Consider the following 24074-nt stretch of genomic DNA (forward strand, 5'->3'; position numbering starts at 1 on the left):
AGTACCATCTCTCTTTTGCTGTCAGCATCTGAGAATACTTCACCGCATCAGTTTTCTAACGGCCTTCGGAGAGTTCTTTTCCTACTCACTACACTGTCTACTCGGCAGCACGAGAAGAAATTCTAAGCGCTGCAAACTTTGTGAATATCAATACTAACTCCGTGCAAAATGAGTTTGGATGGCTCTGAGTGGCTTGTTTTGCACTGAGACCTTTAACTGGATCTATTGTGCCTTATTAATAATTATATTAATTAAACGCACATTCTTGTATAAGTTTTTCATTTCTCTGGAAAAATTAGTTCATTAGGGAGCATAATTTTAAGGCGTTGTTGGAGTATATTATATGCTTAAACATATTGTGTAATGTTAAGAACAGTTCATTAAATTTCATGTATAAAAATTTGGGCTTTCTACGTTTGAACCTTGAGATTTTCAGCTAGAGAAGTCGCGTTTGTACACATCAGATTCGCCAATTAGAAGTAATATAACAATTGAAGTATTGTGTAAAACTATTTGATCGTTGAGTAAGGTGTATGGGGCTGGAAATTGATTTAGCCGCCTGCTTAGGGGGTTGCGCGGGAAAGCGTCTGAAAGCGCGGCAACGTGTAGTGAAAACTGGCGCGTGCGCACTCTAACTCTATCACACAGCAGCACTTGTTGCGCTGCAATAGAAGCAAGGTCAACCAAAATAAAGAATAAGTAGAAAATATTTTACCCCTTTCACAGCAAATGTAGTGCTAGACCAGAGTTGGCAGCGCGGCCTGGCTGAGAATTCTCCACGCGGTCTACCTCGTCCACGCACAAGAGATTTACGTGGGTCTGTATATTGCACCCGGTTAATTGGATCCTAACAAGAAATTTTAATTAAATCATAAATAACGGCCGGCCGACCCCCATTGGGCACACCTGCCCCCTTATTAAGCAAACTCCCATCTATTTGCTTCATAAAAAAAGAGAGAATAGGGTTCGAAACTCACACGATGTTATTAAAACTGTCTGGTCACCCAACTTTGATAATTTTTTTCTTTTTTCTATAAAAGATGAAATTTTTCTCCAATTCTCCTCTATAACTGTAGTTTTTTGGCAACAACCCAGATCTTATAGATTTCGAGAAAAAAGTTGCCTAAAATGAGAAAAGACGGCTTTTTCAAAAATGAAGAAATATAGAAGCTTCAATTTGGAGGTTTTAAAATTCGAGCAAATTTCTAACCCTTGTACGTTTCTTCGTATTGTTCAGATTTAAATGAATTCGTTACCGAATTGTAGAGAAACGTTAGCTCTATAAATAGTATAAATTTAAATGTTTTAGTAAACATTGGGGAGTTGGGCGGGAAAGCATCTTAAAGCGTGATATATGTGAAATGTGATATAGTAGGTTGAGTTTTGGAAGTTTTTATATTCGTTCAAACCTTGGTATCTATCCTTCGTATTGTTCAAATTCTTTCCTGAATTATAGAGAAACGTTAGCTCTGTAAATGGTATAAATTTAAATGTTTTAGTAAACATTGGGGAGTTGGGCGGGAAAGCATCTTAAAGCGTGATATGTGCAATGTGATATAGTAGGTTGAATTTTGGAAGTTTTTATATTCGTTCAAACCTTGGTATCTATCCTTCGTATTGTTCAAATTCTTTCCTGAATTATAGAGAAAAGTTAGCTCTATAATTGGTATAAATTTAAAGGTTTTAGTGATAATAGTTAATGAGATATAGAAGGTGGAATTTTGGTGGTTGTCAAATTTGTTCAAATTTTAAACCGTTGTGTTTCTTTTCGTATTCTTCAGATTTCAATGAATTTTCAGCTAAGGTACACGAGTATCATGTTAAATTAATTTTTTATTAGAGATATGAAGACATACTAATGCCCCGCCACCAATAAATATAATGTCCATTCAATTTGTAAAATTCCGATTAGAATTTCCAACAGATTTTGATACTTGGCACGGAAAACAGCTGCTCTCCAAACGATACACGATTTTTTGGAAGGAGAACCTGCTTCTGCGAACCAACAATTTTTCTGTTTCCAATTGGTTACTTCGTAGAAGTTTGGGTATTTCTTCTCATAGTGGAAGTTGAAAGGCCTACTTTATCATGTCATTTTAGATTAAACGAAGCAATACAATGCTTAGTACATGTCGCAAGATAATACTTTCCTTAACTATAGTAAAGTGGCTTACATTTTTGTTTTTAGGGATGGGGTGCAGCGACAGTGTGATAGAGTCGTTCAAATCCAAATATCTGTTACATTTTTTGTCCCTTACTGAATGACGAAATAACGAGAATTTGGGTTCATTTCAAACTCAGTGACTGAAAATTTTCAAAACAAAATTATGCAGTACATGACAAGTTGTAAGAATTTTTTTTGAGATGTATAAAATAATGAATGTTATTGTCTAGACTAAGCCATAATATAATTGTTACAATTTACCGTAATAAATAGATTACTCAATAGTTTTTGAGATGTATAAAATAATGAATGGTATTGTCTAGACTAAGCCATAATATAATTGTTACAATTTACCGTAATAAATAGATTACTCAATAGTTTTTGAGATGTATAAAATAATGAATGTTATTGTCTAGACTAAGCCATAATATAATTGTTACAATTTACCGTAATAAATAGATTACTCAATAGTTTTTGAGATGTATAAAATAATGAATGGTATTGTCTAGACTAAGCCATAATATAATTGTTACAATTTACCGTAATAAATAGATTACTCAATAGTTTTTGAGATGTATAAAATAATGAATGGTATTGTCTAGACTAAGCCATAATATAATTGTTACAATTTACCGTAATAAATAGATTACTCAATAGTTTTTGAGATGTATAAAATAATGAATGGTATTGTCTAGACTAAGCCATAATATAATTGTTACAATTTACCGTAATAAATAGATTACTCAATAGTTTTTGAGATGTATAAAATAATGAATGGTATTGTCTAGACTAAGCCATAATATAATTGTTACAATTTACCGTAATAAATAGATTACTCAATAGTTTTTGAGATGTATAAAATAATGAATGGTATTGTCTAGACTAAGCCATAATATAATTGTTACAATTTACCGTAATAAATAGATTACTCAATAGTTTTTGAGATGTATAAAATAATGAATGGTATTGTCTAGACTAAGCCATAATATAATTGTTACAATTTACCGTAATAAATAGATTACTCAATAGTTTTTGAGATGTATAAAATAATGAATGGTATTGTCTAGACTAAGCCATAATATAATTGTTACAATTTACCGTAATAAATAGATTACTCAATAGTTTTTGAGATGTATAAAATAATGAATGGTATTGTCTAGACTAAGCCATAATATAATTGTTACAATTTACCGTAATAAATAGTTTTTGTAATGTTTTGTGCATTTGTAAATAAATTCTATGATTTAATGTATAATAGTCGGCAGTGACAATGCCCACAGCGTCTCGTTGAAATATTTTTATAAGTATGAAGTGCAAGACAATAGTTGTATCGGCCACATTTGTCACATGTTCTATAACTGTTATTCTATTTAGTGGGTAGTGGTGGCGCAGTTTCCATTATCCTGTGCTGCTCTACCTTCCACACTCGCCCAACACAAATAACTTCCACGAATCAAAATTCCCACTTGAGCTTGTCAGAGGAGGTTTTGCATAATTAATTGCAGATAGGCAATTTTGAAATTTCACTGGGAATACACCTTTTTATGGTTCCTGACCCCGAAAAAGAGGTTTTCAAAAAAGGCTCTCTCTCGCTAGCTCTCTCTGTGTGAACAAAATATTTCAGAACTGGAAATCTCAGAACCCTATACGTATTTGTCGCCTCTAGGGTAACCGGTTGTACCTGATCGATCCAAATTCTCCACCACAACTACAGTCGACCAAATAGATTTTGCATTTTTTTAATATTTTTCCAAAATAGCTCCAACGATTTATTTTTAACTGGATTAACTTATTTTTGAAAAAATTTCTACAATTTTTTAGGGAGGTGTTCTGAAAAGGATAGAACTCTTTATTGACACACCATTTTAATGAACGTTTTTACAAACTGTAAAAGATGAGTAAGGTTCAATATGTTTCAATGAAATGTAGTAGAAGTTAGAACTTTGGAGTTGCAGCAGGAGCGAGTCATACATGTGTTCACATTATATCTCATTACTTAGATTTTTGTTTGCCTTTTAGAGTTAAAAATGATTTTAATATAATTGCGGCCGGGTGGCCGTTTAGGTGCTATTGTCGTTGGAAAATTAAACTTTGTTTGGCTATCAGTGGTCAGATGTGGCGTTCACTCCAAAAATATCGTGGGAACTATTACAGACTGAAGAAGTAGTGCTGGTTAACTCTCCGAACCGACCGTCTTTCTCCCATCTTTTCTTATTAGTATTATTATTTATTTACGTTTTTTTCTTTTATATTCTAAGTGGTTGATTTGTTGACAAGGAGTGGGGCAGCAAATAGCTGGAAGTGCGCGGAGATGAAAGAAGCCGCTCCCCATTCGAAACCTGACTGGCATCTGTTTAGGAATTCAGAATGTGTACCTACTCCTGAGGGCGCTCTTCTATTCTCAGTATCAGGCATACCTATCAAGCGTTGCTGCTACAACTAACATTACATCCATGCAAACTTCTTTCTCTTTCTTCCAAACATTCATCTCTGTCGTATTTCATTGGCTCGAATACACCAAGCTCCCATTATTGTGGTATGACTTTTAGATAGCCGGTAATAAAAGCTCTGAGAAAAAAATCACAACTTTTATTGTATTCACCAGCAAAATGAAGTCCTGGATTTGTAAAGAAGTCGCGCAATCCGACAGAAATATCTACTCTTTAATAAAGGCTTTGGCCAACGCAAGATTTAAAGGAGTTCGAGGGGTGAGAGCGTAACCCTGTAACCGCCTCGTCGGCACATCTATTCCTGTTATTACGCAGTGAGCTGGAATCCATTATAACGAAATATTTCTGTCGGATACCAGAGTTTGGGTTAGACGAAATTTGCGCCCCTGTTCAAATCAAATACCATTTGTCGTAATGAGCGATGAAATAGGGAGTTTTGAAAGCTAACAAAGGCAGCTGTAAAGCCCGAACTGTCAGTCTGTCCCCTCTACTTCTTTCTTCACTGTCCATCTAGAGTTTCATACATATTTAAGCTTATTTAGATCGGTAGTTACTGCATCAAAGCCAATAATGCATCAAGTTAAATAAATGCATTGTTAGACTCATTTTCATATTAAAAAGTAAATTGCTCTGCTGGTACCTATCTTCTTAGAAGTAGAAGACACAGATTCTAGCGTAGCTAGAAAAACCACAGACCTCTCTAGTCTGTATGCAACAACGATATGAGAAGTCCAATTCGTTGACCACCCGATAGCTGGCAGGTGTCTCCTCGCGCATTAATGAAACCTTGGATAGAGTTATAGATACAATCTGGTGTGAACGCTAATGAGACAGTAAGAGTATGCTATTCCTAAAATTCGAATTTCATTCAAACTTAAAATTGTTTAACAGATTAAAATCTTACTCCTTCTATAAGCGGCACTAAGAGGAAAGCCTACTCTCTTCGGAACTACACCAACAGGAATTCTCATGGGGAAATTTTTATGATAAAGTCACCCTCTTAAATGGTTTTCTTAAAACTACAATTGTGATAAAAAGTGCTTCAATCTCACATTTTCCTTTAGCGAAAAACTAGCTGAAAAGAACAAAACTGTATCCAGTGAAATCCTCAAGTATGCCAATGTTTTTAAATCTAGAATTCCGGATACACATTTAAATGTTATTAATATTTAACAGGCGACATCCATTGCACACAAATAAGACTTTCCAGGAAAGCCCCTCGCCAAAGTGCGCTTAATTGAATTTTTCCGAAAATTTTATAAATTCGCAATACATGCTGCGTTCAAAAAATCTTCAAAGCAGTTTTTAAGATCTTCAAAAACGGGAAAATTGGTTCTGTAAAGTAGCACTCTTAATTGTGGGTGCAATGATTGCACCTAATCCAGTTAACAAGTTTGAACTTGCTGTGATTTTTCGTTTTTGAGATGCTAACCACAGATAGAACTACAAACACACAAACCAACTTGAAAAGACCATCTTTTCCACTCAAGGAACGTCAAAGCTAACGTTGCCGGCAAAAAGCCGCGAATTTGACACAATCGCAAATTTGCTACGTATTAGGTTATAGTAAGAGAATTAATTTGAAACTTTACTACACTTGCTTTTCTTTTAAAATGACCAATTATCGTTTGAATGTTTGAAAAAGAAAGTGATAGCTCTTCTGCTGCTGCTGAGGAGAGAAACTATTGGGCCGCCTTATTTTCAGAGCGCGGTTGCAACCAATGGCACCCGGTTCCGCCTCTAGTCTGCAGTTTAGGCGAAAGACCATGGGGAGTGGTTAGCAAATTAATAAATACAACAATTCCGATATAACACAAAAAGCGTTTAATATATAAATTGCGAGGAATATATTGTTATTAGAGTATACGAGAGCAATAAATAAAAGAGTAGCGGCCCCAGAGTGCGGAGTTGAAGTGTGCTTGAAGGGATTGGCAAGCCGCATGAACTGGGGGCAAGTCGTGCTGCCGCATATATTGATTCCCCTTGTGGCCCTTTAATGATAGTAATGAAGGGTTATCGGTTTAATTACTAGGGTTTGTGTTTATTGCGTGCTGGAGCACGTTCCAGCGCTGCAAGCACCCGCCCCACTTCACTTTCTTTCAGTCATATTATTCACTCTTAGTTTTTAAAACGGAATTTAACTTAATGATTTTTACTTTCTTCTGTAGGAAAAGGAAGGATTGCGACCAATCGGAATAATACGAGTTACTCTCAAATATTGTAGGAGATACGAACAATGACTTGGTTTCTGTAAGAACTGATTAGGATCATTTGAGTTTATTATTTGATTTGCAATGCAGTTTTCGAACATAAAAATACAATTTGAAAAGTTTGTGAGTTAATCTCCGTGCGTTTGGAATCTCCAGAATTCAACATCTTACGATTCTGCTTTCACAATTTTCATCATATTGGTGTTTCGAGAAGGGCGGCAAGAGAGCCAGGTACTCTCTCTATCTCTCTCTCTCTCATAACTTTCCTGGAGAGCCTAGTTCTCCTGATCTAGGTGAAGGCATTCTCAGGACTGCTGGGCAGCTTGTGGCGTGGGTGGCTTCAAAATACCGACTCCCTGCTTTATCTTTAGAGTTTGGTATCGGAGAGAGAGCTTTCTTTAAAAGAAATGGACTACCATTGGACCCACCGAGGGACGAGAACCGGCTCACACCGTGCTTGGTAAAGTCTCATAGGGCCAGTGCTTCTTAAACTATGGGTCGCGACCTCTGGGTCGGAAATATATTGTGAACTGATAAATTAATTCACTTATTAACATTTTAGTAACAAGTAAATAAAAAAACAAGTTTTTTTGGTTTATTTCAGTTACTCGTCAGCAAGTAGTAGGATATATGTTGTAGTGATCCTATCAAAGATCCCATGAAAATGAAGTGTTAGTGTAGCATGAAGCCCACAAAATTAAACAGGCATTTCCAAACGAAGCACTCAAATGAAAAAGTCGAAATTTTGAAAGGCTTTTGAAGGGTTGGAAAAAAAGAAAAACTAAGTTTAGAAAAATAAGCTAAGCTTCGGTCCAGGAAAAATACTTACAAGCATCCTACAAAGCATCATAACAGCGAAAGCGAAAAACCCATTTTACAATTGGTGAGGAACTTGTATTGCATGTAGCAGTTAAAGTTACTGAGTTAATTCATGGAAAACAGTGTGCAGATGGACTGCGTAAAATTCAATTATCAAATGATACAGTTTGTACAAGGATTACAGAAATTGCCGAGGACTTGTTTCAACAATTAATGGAAAGAATTAAACAAAGCCCAAAATTTGATGAGTCTACAGCATTCAGCTCAATTGTCAGTATTTGTACGATATTGTCATGATAATAATATATATGAAGACTTGGTATTTTGCTGGGCATTGGAAGGTCATACAACAGGGAAAGACATATTCCTAAAAGTGGATTTTTTTAAACAAGGGGGATTGGAATGGGGTAACTGCGTTGGTGTTTGTACTGATGGTGGTGCAGCCATGAAATGAAAATTGTTGGATTTGTAGAGATACTTAAAGCAGAAGGTAATAACCATATTGCATTCGCCCATTGTATTGTTCACAGAGAAGCTCTTGTAGCAAAACAGATCTCAGTAGATCTACACTCAGTGTTACAAAACGCGATTAAAATAATCAGTTTTATTAAAGGCCGATCACTAAATAGTCGTCTTTTTGCAAAGTTATACCATATTATGGTATCTGATAATGAACGGTTATTATTTCATACAGAAGTAAGATGGCTCTCGAGAGGGCGAACTTTAAAACGATAGTTGATTTGAAAAATGAAGTAATGTTGTTTTTATCAGAAGGTAATTCTGAATATGAAATTTTTTTTCACAATGACATTTGGTTTTACAAATTATGCTATTTGTCAGATATTTTTGGGAAGATAAGTGAACTAAACTTGTCTCTTCAGGGAGAAAATACTAACATTCTCCATCTGATAAATAAAGTAAAAGCATTCATTAAAAAAAAAATTATCATTTGAGAAGAAGAGAGAAGCTTAAAATGATTAGGGGCGCTAATGACCTCAGCAGTTGATGCGCAAAAAAAAAAATCATTTAAGAAACTAAAATAGAGAGCAAGAACTATGAAATGTTTAACAGCATTCTTCATTATTGATAATTTTAGTTTAAACGGTCTTCAGGTAATACAGCAGATTATACTTGGTCATTTGGACAATTTAGAAAATCAATTTCAAAAATATTTACATTCAGATATTGAATCTAATCAGTTTGATTGGGTATTGAAACCATTGCTGATAGAAATGGATCAAGTGCAACATTTACCACTAAAGGCACAGCAAGAATTTGCAGAACTTTCTGCTGATGCTGAAGTCTTAAACTTGAATTTCCCAAGAAAAGTTTAGCAACTTTTTGGATTGGAGTTAAAAAAGAATATCCAACAATCCCTGAGGAAGCATTGAAAGTTCTTTTGCCATTTGCCACCACATACTTATGTGAATCATCATTTTCAACTTTAACGTCAATAAAAACAAACTACCGTTCCAATATTAAAAAATATTGAAAATGCTATGAGACCTTCAATAACAAATATTTATCCCAGATTTAATTTATTGTGTAAAGGTAAACAAGCACATGCTTCTCATAAAAAATTTAATTTTAATACAAAACATTTTTACGGTTTTCTAGTTTTACAATAAAAGTTTATTTGTGATAACTTAAGATAAAATTTATATTTATGTTTTTTTATTTATAAAAAGTGTTGAGATATTGATTTGATGTTTTAATTGCTTTTATAATATTTTATAGTTTATAATTTTTATTATAAATTAACTATATAAGCCTAAAATTAATGTACAGTTTTTTATGTTTACGAACTTTAGTTTCCTGTTTAAAAAAATCGAGGATAAATTTATCGATGTTACGGCCTGATGTTTTCATAGATAAGCTTATTTATACAATCATATCCAAATATAACCTTAAATCTACTTATAGCCTAATCATTAGGTGTTCGGATATAAAGAGGTCGGCAAGAAACTTTTACTTTAAAAAGGGGTCTTGGTCGCAAAAAGTTTAAGAAGCCCTGGATAGGCCAAGAGGATGTTCTCTCTTACGTAACTTGTGAGTGGCGTGTCTGGCGAAGTAAGTCGTGCGTGTGCTAATAATTATAGATGCGGTGGTCTGAAGAGCCGTGGATATGTGGCCAGCAGAGGCTGCCTCCCGGAACGACCGAGTATCGTGACCACACATTCCCATTCTTTGATCGGGCCTGCATTATTCGTTGAGCGCCGTATTGCATGTGTGTGCCGTATCTGCTGATAGTCAAACCATTACCGCCTACTCTGCTCCCATCTACCATGCGCATACACTTTATAACTTTTCTCGTCTCATGTTCTCTTTGGTAAAACAGTTCTAATCAATGTCCCAAGAAGGAACGTGAATAGGGAAAAATGAAATCTATCATTCCTTTGCTGCTGCAATTCCCAGTATCACTCCGATTTTTTTCGTTTATCTCGAACCGATTGCGGACCTTCATCCAGTATCAGAGTAGATTAATCACTTTAGGTAGAGAATTCGAAATCACTTATGTTTCCGTGCCGCACTACACTTGTAACTTTGTGATAAAATAAATTATCTATCACTATAGACCTAATAACGTTTTAAATACCCAGAAAACTCTAAAGAATAGCTGTTTATTTTAACAGATTTGCTTGACAACATTAAGTAACATTAAAACTTAGTTACTGCTGTCACATCATCCTGATCTGCAATACTACACACATAGAGAATGCAAGCCATAAGGTCATACAATCTATCGTAACAAAAAAATGATTTTGATGAAAACATCATGTGACACCGAAATCATTCTTTTCTGAAATGAAAGTGACACCACTCCAACTACCAGTCCTCAGAATACGAGCGAAGAAGAGCATTGGCAGCCGGGAATAGTTGTTCCCTCTCTGCAACTTCCCAAACAACGTAGTGATCAATAAATATAATTTCGCAAATAAAGAGAGAATGGAGCAGCAATCCGCGATTGTTTTGGCAAGGATGGGTCATGAATTTCTGAATGAACTGAATGAAGCTGGAGCATTTGGACCAAGGATTAGATATTCGGAACCGGTGGGTAGCAGTAAAATTCATCTGCCGGAATTAAAATCTTGCAGAATGGATTTTCCATTTTAATGAGGTTTTTTCGAGAACTGCTCCAATTTCCGCCATACTATCTACGCACATTGTACTCTTGAGTCTGTTTTTTTGTGAAATTGTTTCAGAACAACAGTGCAGTTTTATTGAGGACATTACCAGAAGTGGTGGGTGGTAGGTTTTCCTCCAAAATATCACTTCATTATAATGTACGGTGGTAAGGGGGTAATTGTGTTCCGGAAATTCCGAGTGTGCTGAAATACCTCCACCGGAAGTAGCCATTTAGTGAATGGATTGTTCACTTTTTTGAGAACTGAAAAGTAGCTCCAGCGATTTCCTATAAACTAACTGTACTTGTGTTAATGTGCAGCTGTTATTTGAAACATTTTTACTGGGACAGTCCGATCAAGGGCAGACTTAAGTGACATTTCTAGATATAAAATACTGTTTTCCTCTATGTCTTTATGTCTTCTATGTCTTTAGATCAACATCAAAATGACTACTTAATACAAAGTTTTGGTGGAAATCCCTCATCCGAACCCACACGTTACTACATGATTTTCAGTTTTATCGCATTTCTGGTTCCTACGATTCTCCTTAAACACCGTAAATTTTTAGATTTCTTCCTGTTGTACATGTGGCTACTTTCAGGAATGAACTGGATGTCTACCACCAGAAGAACAACGTTCAATCCCCAGACAATTGCAGTGCTTGCTCTACCATCAATCAAGTAATTGAATGCTGCCATTGGTCGATGTAAACTGTTGTTGCAGCAAACGAAGACTGACCGAGCCCAAGAAGGTTGGCACCTTAGGATGAACATAATGTCTATCTGGCAGCAAGCTCCATCTGTCGCCTGTCTTCTGGCACCCTGCTCCGGACTTATTCACTTCTCCATGTTTGCACCCCTATTTAATTAACAGACAGAGTAGCGTACATACATTGCTTGAATTGCAGATAGCCACCCTAGATCGTCGATATTTTACATACCCCAGCTAATCTGCTAACTCGCCTTGTATACAATTCTTTTTAAACCTCCCTCTGTCAAGCGACAGCCCTAATTTCATTACATATTACACACTCCGCTGACCAGATCTACTTCCAGCGGCCTTCAAATTACATACATTGCTCACATGGCCAACAATATATCCTGCTTGTCTTTAATACTCCAATCACACCTTTATTAATAAAAGTGAGAGATCCCTAGTTAGAATCTCGCGTGTAGCTCCTTTTTATTTGTTTGAGAGAAATGTGAATAATAAAGCATGTGCTCCCGCCTCGTCCATGACACATAATTTGGTAGTTGGGAGTACAGGCCGCCCCAAAAAATAGGCACTTACTGCAGTCAAGTTTAGAGAAAATCGTAAGAGTTGTTTTAGAGAAAATCAAAAAACCATTTTTAAAAAAGTGCTTGTTCCGGTGGACTAATTTATCAAAAAGCTTATTGCCGGTTCCGGAGCGGAAACTATTGTAAAGTCACTTTCTCTTTTACTCAATTGATGCCGAACCCAAAATTTTCTTTATCTAAAACAGGAACATCGGCCTGGAGTGATCTGTTCTCAGTTTTGTGACAACTCTTCTTCTATTAACTTTAAGCATCACCTGTCTTTAATTTTGTCTCTTTATCGCCTAATTCACTTTTCCATTTTTTTATTACTTTTTTTTATAGTCACTTTTCATATGAAATGTTAGGTTATCCGGAAGAACCTTGTGAAACCGCTCCTTCATTCTCATGTAACTATTACAGTGTCAGTTGAAATCTTAAGATGAAATTTGTTCGCCACAGCCTTCATGAAGATTTGGGAGTCTGGACAAACACCAGATAATTTTTATTTGTTTACTTCTTCTTCTTGAGATAGATTACTGGAAATGATCTCGTTTCTGATATTCTTCCGATAGAGAAAGTAAGAATTTCGGCAGTTTCAGAGGGGATCATTGTTGAATCCTCTCGTTTGGTACACTTGCACTCAACTTCCTTACCTGCAATTCTCAACGTTATTTTAATTTACGATTATTTTTTTATTCAAAAGTTTTTCCGACTTTTAATTGTAGTTCGGTGGATCGCTTAAGAAGGTTTAGGCAAAAATTTATGAATCGATCTGTTAGATTCTTCGCTACAAAAAGTCTTCTCTCTCATCGAACCGGAAACTCTGATCGCAGTACTCTCCAATAATAAATTTCCAGTGAAAATTTAAAATTGAATTTTAACCCCCTGTTTAATGGAATATTTGCTTCGGCTGCTTAACAAAATTTTAGATAGTGAGGAGCCTCCTAAAATTTGGTCCTTAGCTATCATTAAATTATTATTTAAAAAAGGAAATGAAACTGATCTCGGAAATTGTAGAGGCATAGCACTCTTCAATACAATCTCTAAATTATTTACTAATATATTAAGGTTAAGACTTTCAAATTGGGCAGAAACATATAGTAAAAACCCCGAAATACAAAGTGGGTTTAGAAAGACGCGCAGTTGTTTAGATAATGTGTTTGTGTTGATTTCCACAATTAATTCCAATTTGATCATGAAAAAAACTCCTGTGTTGGGTCTTTTTATTGATTTTCAAAAAGCTTTTGACTCTTTGAGTCATGTTAAATTGTGGGACAAGCTAAGGACCTTGGGGGTGAGCGCCAAATTTTTACGCATAATGATCAATTTTTACAATGAAGCCAAAATAAAACTTGATGTCAATGGTGCAGAAATAGCGATTAACAAGGGAGCATTGCAGGGTGAATCTTTGAGCGCTCTCCTCTTCAATCTATTTATTTCTAATGTAGAGGAATATTTCAGAGATCATGGAGTTTCTGGTATTGAAATTAACAATAACATTGATCTACTAATGTTATTATACGCAGACGATCTTGTAATACTAGGAGATTCTTGGTCAGATATGCAAAAGAAAATTAGACTTTTGGCAGAATATTGTAAATGTCATTGTCTTCAGTTGAACATATCTAAGACTAAGAAGATGTGCTTCCAAAAGAGAGGAAAACGAAAGGTAATGAGGGATTTATATTATGAAGAACAAAAGATTGAAATAGTTCAAAACTATACTTACTTGGGTGTCCCCCTTTCTACATCTGGTAGGTTTTTAATAGCTGCCAATTACTTTAAAAATAAGGGCTTAATGGCTTTCAGTAAGATTAAGGGAATCCTTAGAAAGGGAAGAGTGGAATCCTATGAGGGTCGCTTAAAACTGTTCTCAGCAATAGCCGAACCAACCTTATTATATTTATCGGAGGTTTGGGCTCTCAGATATTTTGATGTGGTTGAGCAACGTCAATCCAAATTTTTGAAATCCATCTTTCTACTTCCAACAGCTTCTTCTTTTTTGTGATAGGAGAACAGAATATATGGGAAAACCAAAATAACTGGAACTTCAAGAAACTGAAAACGGATTTGATTTCTAAATTAACCAACCACTCTTTCTCCCAGGATGTTGTCCCGATATTGAATTCTAACCATAACCCATTTTACTGGAAAATATCATCTCTGGACTTTGTTGACCTTTATAGCAACTTTAAATTCTCTATTATCAAAACACGATTTATATTTCAATTGCGAATTAGCCGTATTAAATGAATAAGATTATTCCTCAACGAGAATAGTTATGTGATGGACAGCTCTAAAAGTTGCCCGATATGTAATTCCGGCGAAAGTGATTATTTAAATCACTTCTTTATAGGAGGTCCCTTGCTGGCAAACCTGAAAGAAAGATTTCTGCGGGATTATATCCAAAATCGTAGCGAACCTCTTGTGGATTACAAGTATCAAGTTTAAAAAAGTTAAATGTAAAGTAAGAAATTTAATTTTAGATTAACAAGGAACATATCTATTAATATTCACACAAACTTTTATTAATTAAAACTGTCCGGTAGGACAGTTGTATAAGGGTTGATCGTCAAAAAGTGCACGAAAAAGCGTAACTGAAAAACACCCAACTTTGACAATTTTTTTCTCTTTTTCTACTAAAGATAAAATTCCCAAATTTTCTTTAAAATATGGGGCAAATCCTCCTTTATAGCTGTAATTTTTTTGCAACAACCCAGATCTAATAGGTTTCGAGAAAAAAGTTGCCGAAAATGAGCAAAAACGGCTTTTTCAAAAAATGTTCTTGTTCTTGTTCTTGTTGTTGTTGTTGTTGTTGTTGTTGTTGTTGTTGTTGTTACCTTTTTTGTAAACAACGTACAGCCTAAACGCGCGAACCGATTTTCATGAATGAGGTGTCATTCGATTCGGAATTTTATGTAGATGTGCCTTTTGGGGGTCTCGACCCTGTACATCGAATGGGAGAGGAGTTAGCCCCCTTTATGTAAGGCCCCCTTCAAAATTATTATTACTAATTACTCCGTAAATCTTGGCCCGATTTTGATAAAATTTGGTAGGATGATAGGGTTAGGGCTCCCCTACGTAACATTAAAGCGGCGATCAGCTCTTACACTTGTTAAGGGGAAGTATAGGAATCGTTTCAAATTATCGACACGTGATCCGATTTTCATGAATGAAATGTCATTCGAATCGAAATTTTGTACAGATTTGCACTTTAAAAGTCTCGACGCCGTGCCTCATAAGGAGGGGAGTTTGCCCCACCCAAATAAGGCCCTTTCTAAAACTATTATTACCAATATTTCTATAACGCTTAGTCCGATTTTGATAAAATTCAGCTCGAATAAGTGGTTAAAGCTCCTCTACATTGCTGATGCTCTTGCACCTACTAAGAGGAAGTACTGCAATCGTTTAAATTATCAATGAGTGAACCGATTTAAATCAATGAATTGTCGTTCGATTAAAAAATCTTTGCCTCTTTGCCTAGAAGTTCTGCAATCGCAGTTTATTTTTTTTACTCCTCTTAAAAGGAAGTAATGAAATCGCAGTTTAATTTTGTTATTCACGCACAAATACCTTCCTATGTTATTCAAAACGCTTTTTCAAAAAAAGTTGTTACTGAGGATGGTTTGAGGGACCTTAACGATAATCATTCTTTAAAAAGATATCTCTAGTGGTAGTTACGGTTCCGACTTACCATCTTATCAGGTTATAATGATAGAATTGCTTATTCCAAATTTAAAAAAATCTGTAAAGCAGATATGTAACTTTGTAAAATAGACAAAAAGGAAAATCTATCCAAAAGGTACAAAAATCTCTTTAACAAAAACTTACAGTTTAAAATGTTAAGTATAAGGGTTGATTAAACGCCAAAAGGTACACAAATCAGCAAGCACCCAACATTTCATTAATTCTTCATTAATATTTAAGTAATTTTACTGCATTAATATTCATTAATATTTTTTAGAATTTATTAGATGTCACAGACCCTTATGCTGGCCACTTCATTTATAATATTTTTTTGTTATAATTATGATAAATCACACATATGTTCATGCATGTTAAAGTAGAAAAAGACAAAGTTAGAGTAGGCTACTGTCTTGAATTCGTCTTACCAAAATATTCGAGAGCACAAATAACACACAGTTATAACAAGTAGATTATTCAACAACAATTATTGATTTCTCTATTGTAATTTAATTTTACTTATAGTAAAATACTGGAATAATTAGCTGTCCTAAAAATATACATATCTTATTTACTTTATATTACATATTACATTTTTTTTTATAAAAAAAAGTTTTTAATTTTTTAGCCTCATAATTTTTTTTTATTTTTTATAACGTTTTTCTTTTTAACCTGTAATTAATAGTTTGATTATTATAAATAACTAAATATTACAGTCAATCTACAGTGCTACTTGAACAAATATTTTGTAGACGAAAATGGCCAGCATAAGGGTCTGTGACATCTAATAAATTCTAAAAAATATTAATGAATATTAATGCAGTAAAATTACTTAAATATTAATGAAGAATTAATGAAATGTTGGGTGCTTGCTGATTCGTGTACCTTTTGGCGTTTAATCAACCCTTATACTTAACATTTTAAACTGTAAGTTTTTGTTAAAGAGTATATAAAAGAAATGAAAAAATTGTTTTAGTTATCATATTTTGAGCCTAGAATATCTATTTCAGTTAAGAAATTTTTCCAATTTGAAAATACTTGGCTCATTAAAATTTCTTTCATATGGAATTTATTAAATGTCAAAAAGTACTTTATTTTTATTTTGTAATTCATTTTTGTGTTGTCCTGATTTCTTTGTATCTTTGTCTGATTTCAGTTATAATAATGATGTACAATCCTCTTTGAATAGACCACGGAAATACAAATAAATAATAAATAAAATAATTTAAAATTGAAACCTATAGTTTCATTTCAGAGTAATTATTGATGAATTTCAGCGAATAGCGGTTTTAGCCGTTTTCCAGTTACGAAAAACACAGAAAACTTAAAATCAGATTTTGTACAAATTTGAAACTCCAGAATTTTAATGTTCCTAGGTATAAGATAGATCCAGAAGAGTAAGTTTTCAGATGGATCACTCAGAGGGAAGCAGAGGTAGTATTCAAGAGAATCCGAATGAAGAAATCAAGTTTCCGGTTTAAAGTGTCAAATGACGCGATAGTCCGACATTTTTATTAATAAAAACCAAGCTAAAAACAAGTTGAGCCATTTTAAGAAAATTGTCAAAAAACAGATATGTTACTTTCGGTTTTCTGTTTTTGCCCGATACCTTAATCTCCCTAGCAAAAATAATATCCTTTTTTAGAGAATCTGAGAAACATATAGACTCAAGTTTCATAGTATTTTATTGCTAAACACGTGACCTTAAATGCTGCTCAAAACAAGCGCTTTCTGATCAAATCTTAATCACACAAATTGACACGACCACAGTATTCCTTATATGTATATATTTTAAAGAAAATTTGGAAATTTTATCTTTTATAGGAAAAGAGAAAAAAATTGTCAAAGTTGGGTGTTTTTCAACGTTACGCTTTTTCGTGCAGTTTTTGACGATCAACCCTTATACAACTGTCCTACCGGGCAGTTTTAATAATTCCTTATATGTATTAGGAATGAAAAAAATGTTTTGCAATATTTCCTTATCTGAACTTTGATTTACTCTAATAATCTCCTTAACAAAACCTTACAGATTAAAAAGTTAAGTATAAGGGTTGATTAAACGATAAAAGTACCCATCATTTCATTAATACTTCATTGACATTTAAGTTATAATTTTACTGCAGTAACTTTTTATAAATATTTTTTAGAATTTATTAGATGTCGCAGACCCTATGCTGGCAATTTTCTAATACAAAATATTTATTTGTCTTTGATGAATGGAGTGGTTGGGTACTGTGAAATGTGGAATCTAACCGTAAATTTATAGATAAAAAGAAGTAATGGTGTTTCGTATCGGGAGGAATGCTTGCTAAGAATGAAACATGACATGGGAACGCACGCTTTACAAACTGTTAATTACTAGTGTTGTAATTATTTCCATTCATTGTGTAAACGCTAAATAACTGATTTGGCAGTTAGTGGTTACATATCTAATAATAACAGTTTCAGTTTTAAGAAGGTCATTTTTAAGTTAAGAGGACAATTAGTTAATTTAAATTGCAATTTAATGCGTTCGGAAGAAGAGCGACATACGAGGGTCGTTTGAAAAGTCCGTGCAAAGTCAGAGAAATAGCACTACTGGCGCGTATCGAGGTTATGTTTAGTTAGTAGCATCTCTTGGAAGAACACACACCAAGTTTCAGCCAGATCGGTCTATTTCTTTGTGTTTGGCATTCGTTTGAATCGAGGAAGTCGAGTGATTTTCAAAAAATGGACGAAAAAGAATTTCGTGTGTTGATTAAACACTACTTTATGAAAGGCAAAACGCCTCAGGAGACTAAAGAGAAGCTTGATAAACATTATGGTGACTCTGCACCTTCGATTAGAACAGTTTATAAGTGGTTTCAAAATTTTCGGAGTGGCCATATGGGCACAAGTGACGCTGAACGTTCTGGACGCCCTGTTGAGGTTACTACTCCAGAAATCATTGATAAAATACATGATATGGTGATGGATGACAGAACAGTGAAGATTGCTAGTGCGTGAGATTGCTAGTGCTGTGGGCATCTCGAATGAACGGGTACATAATATTTTGCATCAACATTTGGACATGACAAAGCTATCCGCAAGATGGGTGCCGCGATTGCTCACGCTTGACCAAAAACGAAATCGTGTGAAGTGTTGCAAGGACGGTTTGCAGCTGTTCCAGAAGAATCCGCAGGACTTTAAGCGTCGTTTCGTCACTATGGATGAAACATGGATACATTACTACACTCCTGAGACCAAAGAACAATCTAAACAATGGGTTACCAAGGGGGAATCTGCGCCAAAAAAGGCGAAGGCCGGAAAGATTATGGCGACTGTCTTTTGGGATTCGCAAGGAATAATCCTCATCGACTATCTGGAAAAGGGTAAAACTATTACAGGTGCATATTATTCATCGTTATTGGACCGTTTGAAAACCGAGCTGCAAGAAAAACGCCCACGATTGGCCCACAAAAAAGTCCTTTTCCATCACGACAACGCACCAGCTCACACCTCAGCAGTTGTGGTCGCAAAATTAATGGAAATAGGGTTCCAACTCGTTTCACATCCCCCCTGTTCTCCAGACTTGGCTCCCTCGGACTACTATTTGTTCCCCAATATGAAGAAATGGCTGGCGGGAAAAAGATTTTATTCAAACGAGGAGGTGATTGCAGAAACGAATGGCTATTTTTCAGACTTGGACAAATCCTATTATTCGGAAGGGATCAACAAACTAGAGCAGCGTTGGACGAAGTGTATAAGCCTAAAAGGAGACTATGTTGAAAAATAAAAAAGGTTTACCCCAAAAAATTAAGTAGTTTTTATTTTTGCACGGACTTTTTAAACGACCCTCGTAGTTGCCCTATTTAAGGGAAGTTGAAGGTATCGATTCCATTGCACTCTTTACTCGGCCTGCCCTATCTTAAAATGTCTATATTGAAGCTGGATTTCTTTTTTTGCATTTTCTAAAGTGCTAAAATTTCACTCATTAATTGGAGAAATAATAAATACTACTGTTGTTCATTCTTTTTGGTGACTGATTCATAGTTTCAATTCACTAGAATTGAGTTTCTACAAAATCAACTATCTTTTTAACGTAAATTTAAAGTTCATCAAAATTTAGTAATGTAATCGGAGAGTGTTTACACCAGATATTTACAGAAAAGGTACTTTTTTCATTTCTTGATGGTGCTGGTATCCTAGCCGACATGAACATTCATCAGAGTGGAAGTAGCAAACTATTCGCTGAGCATTCTTGTCGGCCTTCACACTTTACATCAATCACCTCCGACGGGCTCCGCTACGAGCTGGAGTAACTACTCCAACTGGCTTACGAGATTAATGGTTAAAAGCTGTCTAGGTAAGCAGCGGATGGGGCAATAAAGTAATCGCCTATTTTTTTAGGCGGGGCTTAACGTCCAACTACCAATTAGGTGTCTTGGACGGGGCGGAAGCTCAAACTTTACTATAAACAATTTTTTCGAACAAATAAAAAATAGTCTTACGCGGGATTCCAACTGGGGATCTCCCATTTACAAAGCCACGCTCATGATCATTATGACAAATACCTGCACCTGGAGGGGGCAGTAATTAGCTTTGTTTTAAAATTCACCAAATATCTATTTCACGACCATAGTATTTATTGGGATTGAAAAATAACTGCCATTTCACTCTGGTAAAATTTATTTTGCCGAGCTTTCGACCTGGGGACTAGGTCATCTTCAGGGCTGTGGAACTTGTTCACAGTGTGAAGGCCGACAAGAATGCTCAGCGAATAGTTTGTTACTTCCACTCTGATGAATGTTCATGTCGGCTAGGATACCAGCACCATCAAGAAATGAAAAAGTACCTTTTCTGTAAATATCTGGTGTAAACACTCTCCGATTACATTACTAAATTTTGATGAACTTTAAATTTACGTTAAAAAGATAGTTGATTTTGTAGAAATCAATTCTAGTGAATTGATTTAGTTGAAGGAAGTGCCCCTAAAATCAATATTCTCTGAGAAAATTGCATACCAAAGTGATAACCCTAAAAAGCCGTTTCTAAGTTTAATGAAACCCATAGACGACTCTCTACAAAGTAATCCAAAACTTGAAAAAACATTTGAGAATTCGCACGTGTGTCCAGTCAAATGCTCTTCTTCTAATTCGCAATTTGAACTACACAGTTGATACTCTTAAAATTATAATATAGTAGTTACTACCATTTATACAATCACACTATACAAGAGTGCTTACTTTACATCAAGTCGGAAGGATGATAATAATATTGCTATTCGCTTAGTTACTGGAACATTTGCAAACAGCGGAAAATGAAGAGGTAGACCTATTTTTATGCAATGTTATAGAACAGAACAGGAATTTCCGCACAAAACCACGTTTCCGATAATACAGGAAAATTTATCCAACCTTACAGAACTATTTTAGTAATTCAGCAAATATTCCAACCTACTTCACTAACATTGGAATAGAATCTAATTTTTGCCACTTTACTTCTTCTATGAGTTCTATAGTTCGGTGATTTCTTCTGCTACTGGACAGATTTGCAAGCAATAGGCCAGTTATTGGAATTGTCGCCTTTTATCCCAACTCTGAACATATTTAGGCTCAAATAGCCTAGAGGTTAAAAACACATGCTCGGGGTCTAGTTGAAAGGCGGCAGTCCTGTTCTTTGATACCCTGTCCAGTAGCAGAAGAAATCGTCACAGCTCCAGACCTTAAAACGCTCGATAGGTTTTTAGTTTTGTTTCCTACAGATACATACACCCTTTTAAAATCTACCAAGGTTTTCGCCACTAATTTACTTTCGGAGCAAGTCCAAATATGAAGAAATTTGAATATTTCTTTTACACTCGCAGTACACATGTTCTGGCTCAGGAGACCTGAAACGGTTTTCTGGTACAATCTAAATTTGGTACATGTGGATAATCGCAATTCTTGCCTTACCTAGTAAGAGAAAATTAAAAAACTGGGCCCCATGACTTTTTTTAATCAGAAGCGACCATAATGAATATTATTAATATTCATAATATTGTCTGTGACCTGGGAGGTAATGTGGTTACGGAACATATTTAATACCTGTTGTTGATCACTATCAATTCTCATTAGAAATCTTGGTAGAAACCATTTTCTCATGTTTCGCATTTACGGTATAATTTCAAATTCGAAACGCTCATAAAATTTTGGAGGGTAAGAGATAGTGATGAAAAAGGGAAAACTACTGGAAGTTAAATTGAGTTAAATTGTTTTTTATTTCGATTTTCTAGAAAATGGTATTCACTTTTTTTTAAAAAAAAAAACATCAAAAAGGGCGTATTTTATAAATTCTGAGAACTTTCTCGTTTATTTAAAATATTTTTCCGAGAAAATGTAAATAAATGGTTTACTAGTCGTATAAGACCTCAAAAATGGAAAGTTTTGATAAAATCGCTTGATTGAGATAATTATTTGAGGATTGTGTAAATTACTTAAAAATGTCCTAATTTGTAGAAAAGCGTGTTCTAGTCCTACAAGTGAATAATGGAAACAGTTATTCTAACTGACTAGAGTTTACTGTGCTGTCATTGGGGCTGAGAGAAAGGTATCCATATAAAGGTTTGACCTGAAGAAAGGATACCCAGAACTATCCCTTCCTACTAGCACCTCCTGCCGCCCTTAGAAATCTTAAATATAGTACATTGAAAGTTAGTACCATTAGTGGCAATTGCAAGGCGACTGTCCGCATCTTCCTTTCTAAACCTAAGCTCCCACTAATTCTATTATTATTTACTGCGCGAGCAAAGTATTTTCTCAACTGTGTGATAATTGTTGTTAACGAAGTGAATTCTACCTTTGTATGTTTCTTTCTAATTGTTTATTCACTTCGAATGGGCAGTATGCGTAGTTCTGTTGGAATTGAAGTGAATTTTGGTGGTGATGTTGATTTGGACTTAGAAGAAATCAGTGAGTCAGATCCGGATAAAATCACTGAGGAGAAGACAATTTTGGTAAAAAGGTTTGAATCTTCAGATAATTCTTTGATGAAGTAATTAAGCTCTGTGTTAAGCAATGACTATTCTGGCTGACGGTGGAAGGGGTAACTAGAATCTTTTTTCACTATAAATTTCTCAAATCGATCATTAAATAGAATCCAAGATCTAGACCGGGAATCGAACCTAGTACCACAATACATCTTAGCTTTGCAGGCCTCGTTTCTAATCACTCTGCTACCGTCGCGCCCAAATGTGCTCTTGAATATATCCAAAAACAGTTCTTTTGACAGCGCCATATCATCTAATCTACGATCTCACTGCGTACTTTTAAGTAGGCTTAAATTTGTTTATAAAGTTCTGAGAATTATTTAAGCCAAAATTCTACTCTAAGTAGATTTTAAATTTTTGGAGTTTATCTCTAAAGTGGCTCCAACGACCTTCTTTCTATTTTGTGCATAAGTTATAAATATATAAATTTTTAATTTTAAATTGAAACATTTGGAGTGTTACCGCTGGGTAACTTCTCCACTCGTATTCTTCTGTTATTGTTGTTACTGTTATCACTGTTACTTATAGCGCCAACGCGCTGATTGGAGCAAAAATAAACGCAAAAAAAAAAATCGAAACACTTTCTGGGGGAAAATTCGATTTAAGGCACAGTGGGTTTAGCTCTAAAACTATTGTGTAAATTATTTTCAGGGAAAATTAGTTTGGGTCTTTTGGCAGAGGTATACCATGAGAGTGCTAGGAGTTCAGTTTCGAGAAACCCGTTGTAGAGGAAAACCTTACAGCTGAACTGGGTACTTCAATCCACGCTATTTCCTTCAAACTCCCAATTCCTTTAACATTTTATTGTTGGTTAATATGTGAAGCCATCTTTTATAACATAATGGCAGTTAAGGAGAAGTTTATTCCCTAGAACTGTCCATAAATTACCAAAGACTAATTCTCCTCGCCAAATATTTCATTATATCTAATATAATATTTTACGACTGGCTTTACTCAATTTGGTTTCGTGGATCGATAACAAACATATGCCCTTTGCTATATGTACGTCAAAGCCCAAGATCGGGAATGGAACCCAGCTTTGCGGGCCGTGCCACTAATCCTGTTACTCTGGCGCCCAAATTGGTTGTTACCATAATGGATGCACAATTAACTATGTTCATATTAATTCTCCTTTAAAGATCTTGTGAGTCGACGAAAATCAAGAGGGTAATTTTATGTTTCTGACCCATCCCTTACTCTATTACTTTTATCAATAATTCTTTTCTTCGTGGAAATCAATACCAAGTACGGCAGGTGATGTACTTTCCCTAAGTATGCATTCTTCTCCGTCCATTCCTACCTTCGTTTACTGCTTTATAACCAAATATTTTCTTTATTGTCACAAGCAAGATATATTTTA

At 35.0% G+C, this 24074-nt stretch overlaps 1 protein-coding gene across 13 annotated transcripts in view; it reads left to right on the forward strand.

The window, feature by feature from the left end:
• Positions 1–24074, forward strand: part of sd (TEA domain transcription factor 1 homolog scalloped) — a 318794-nt gene that overhangs the window by 138565 nt on the left and 156155 nt on the right. The gene's annotated exons all lie outside the window — the stretch shown is intronic.

This window comes from Rhodnius prolixus, unplaced genomic scaffold (genome assembly GCF_049639745.1).
Source record: "Rhodnius prolixus isolate KJV_2025 unplaced genomic scaffold, Rpr scaffold_16, whole genome shotgun sequence".
NCBI lineage: Eukaryota > Metazoa > Arthropoda > Insecta > Hemiptera > Reduviidae > Rhodnius > Rhodnius prolixus.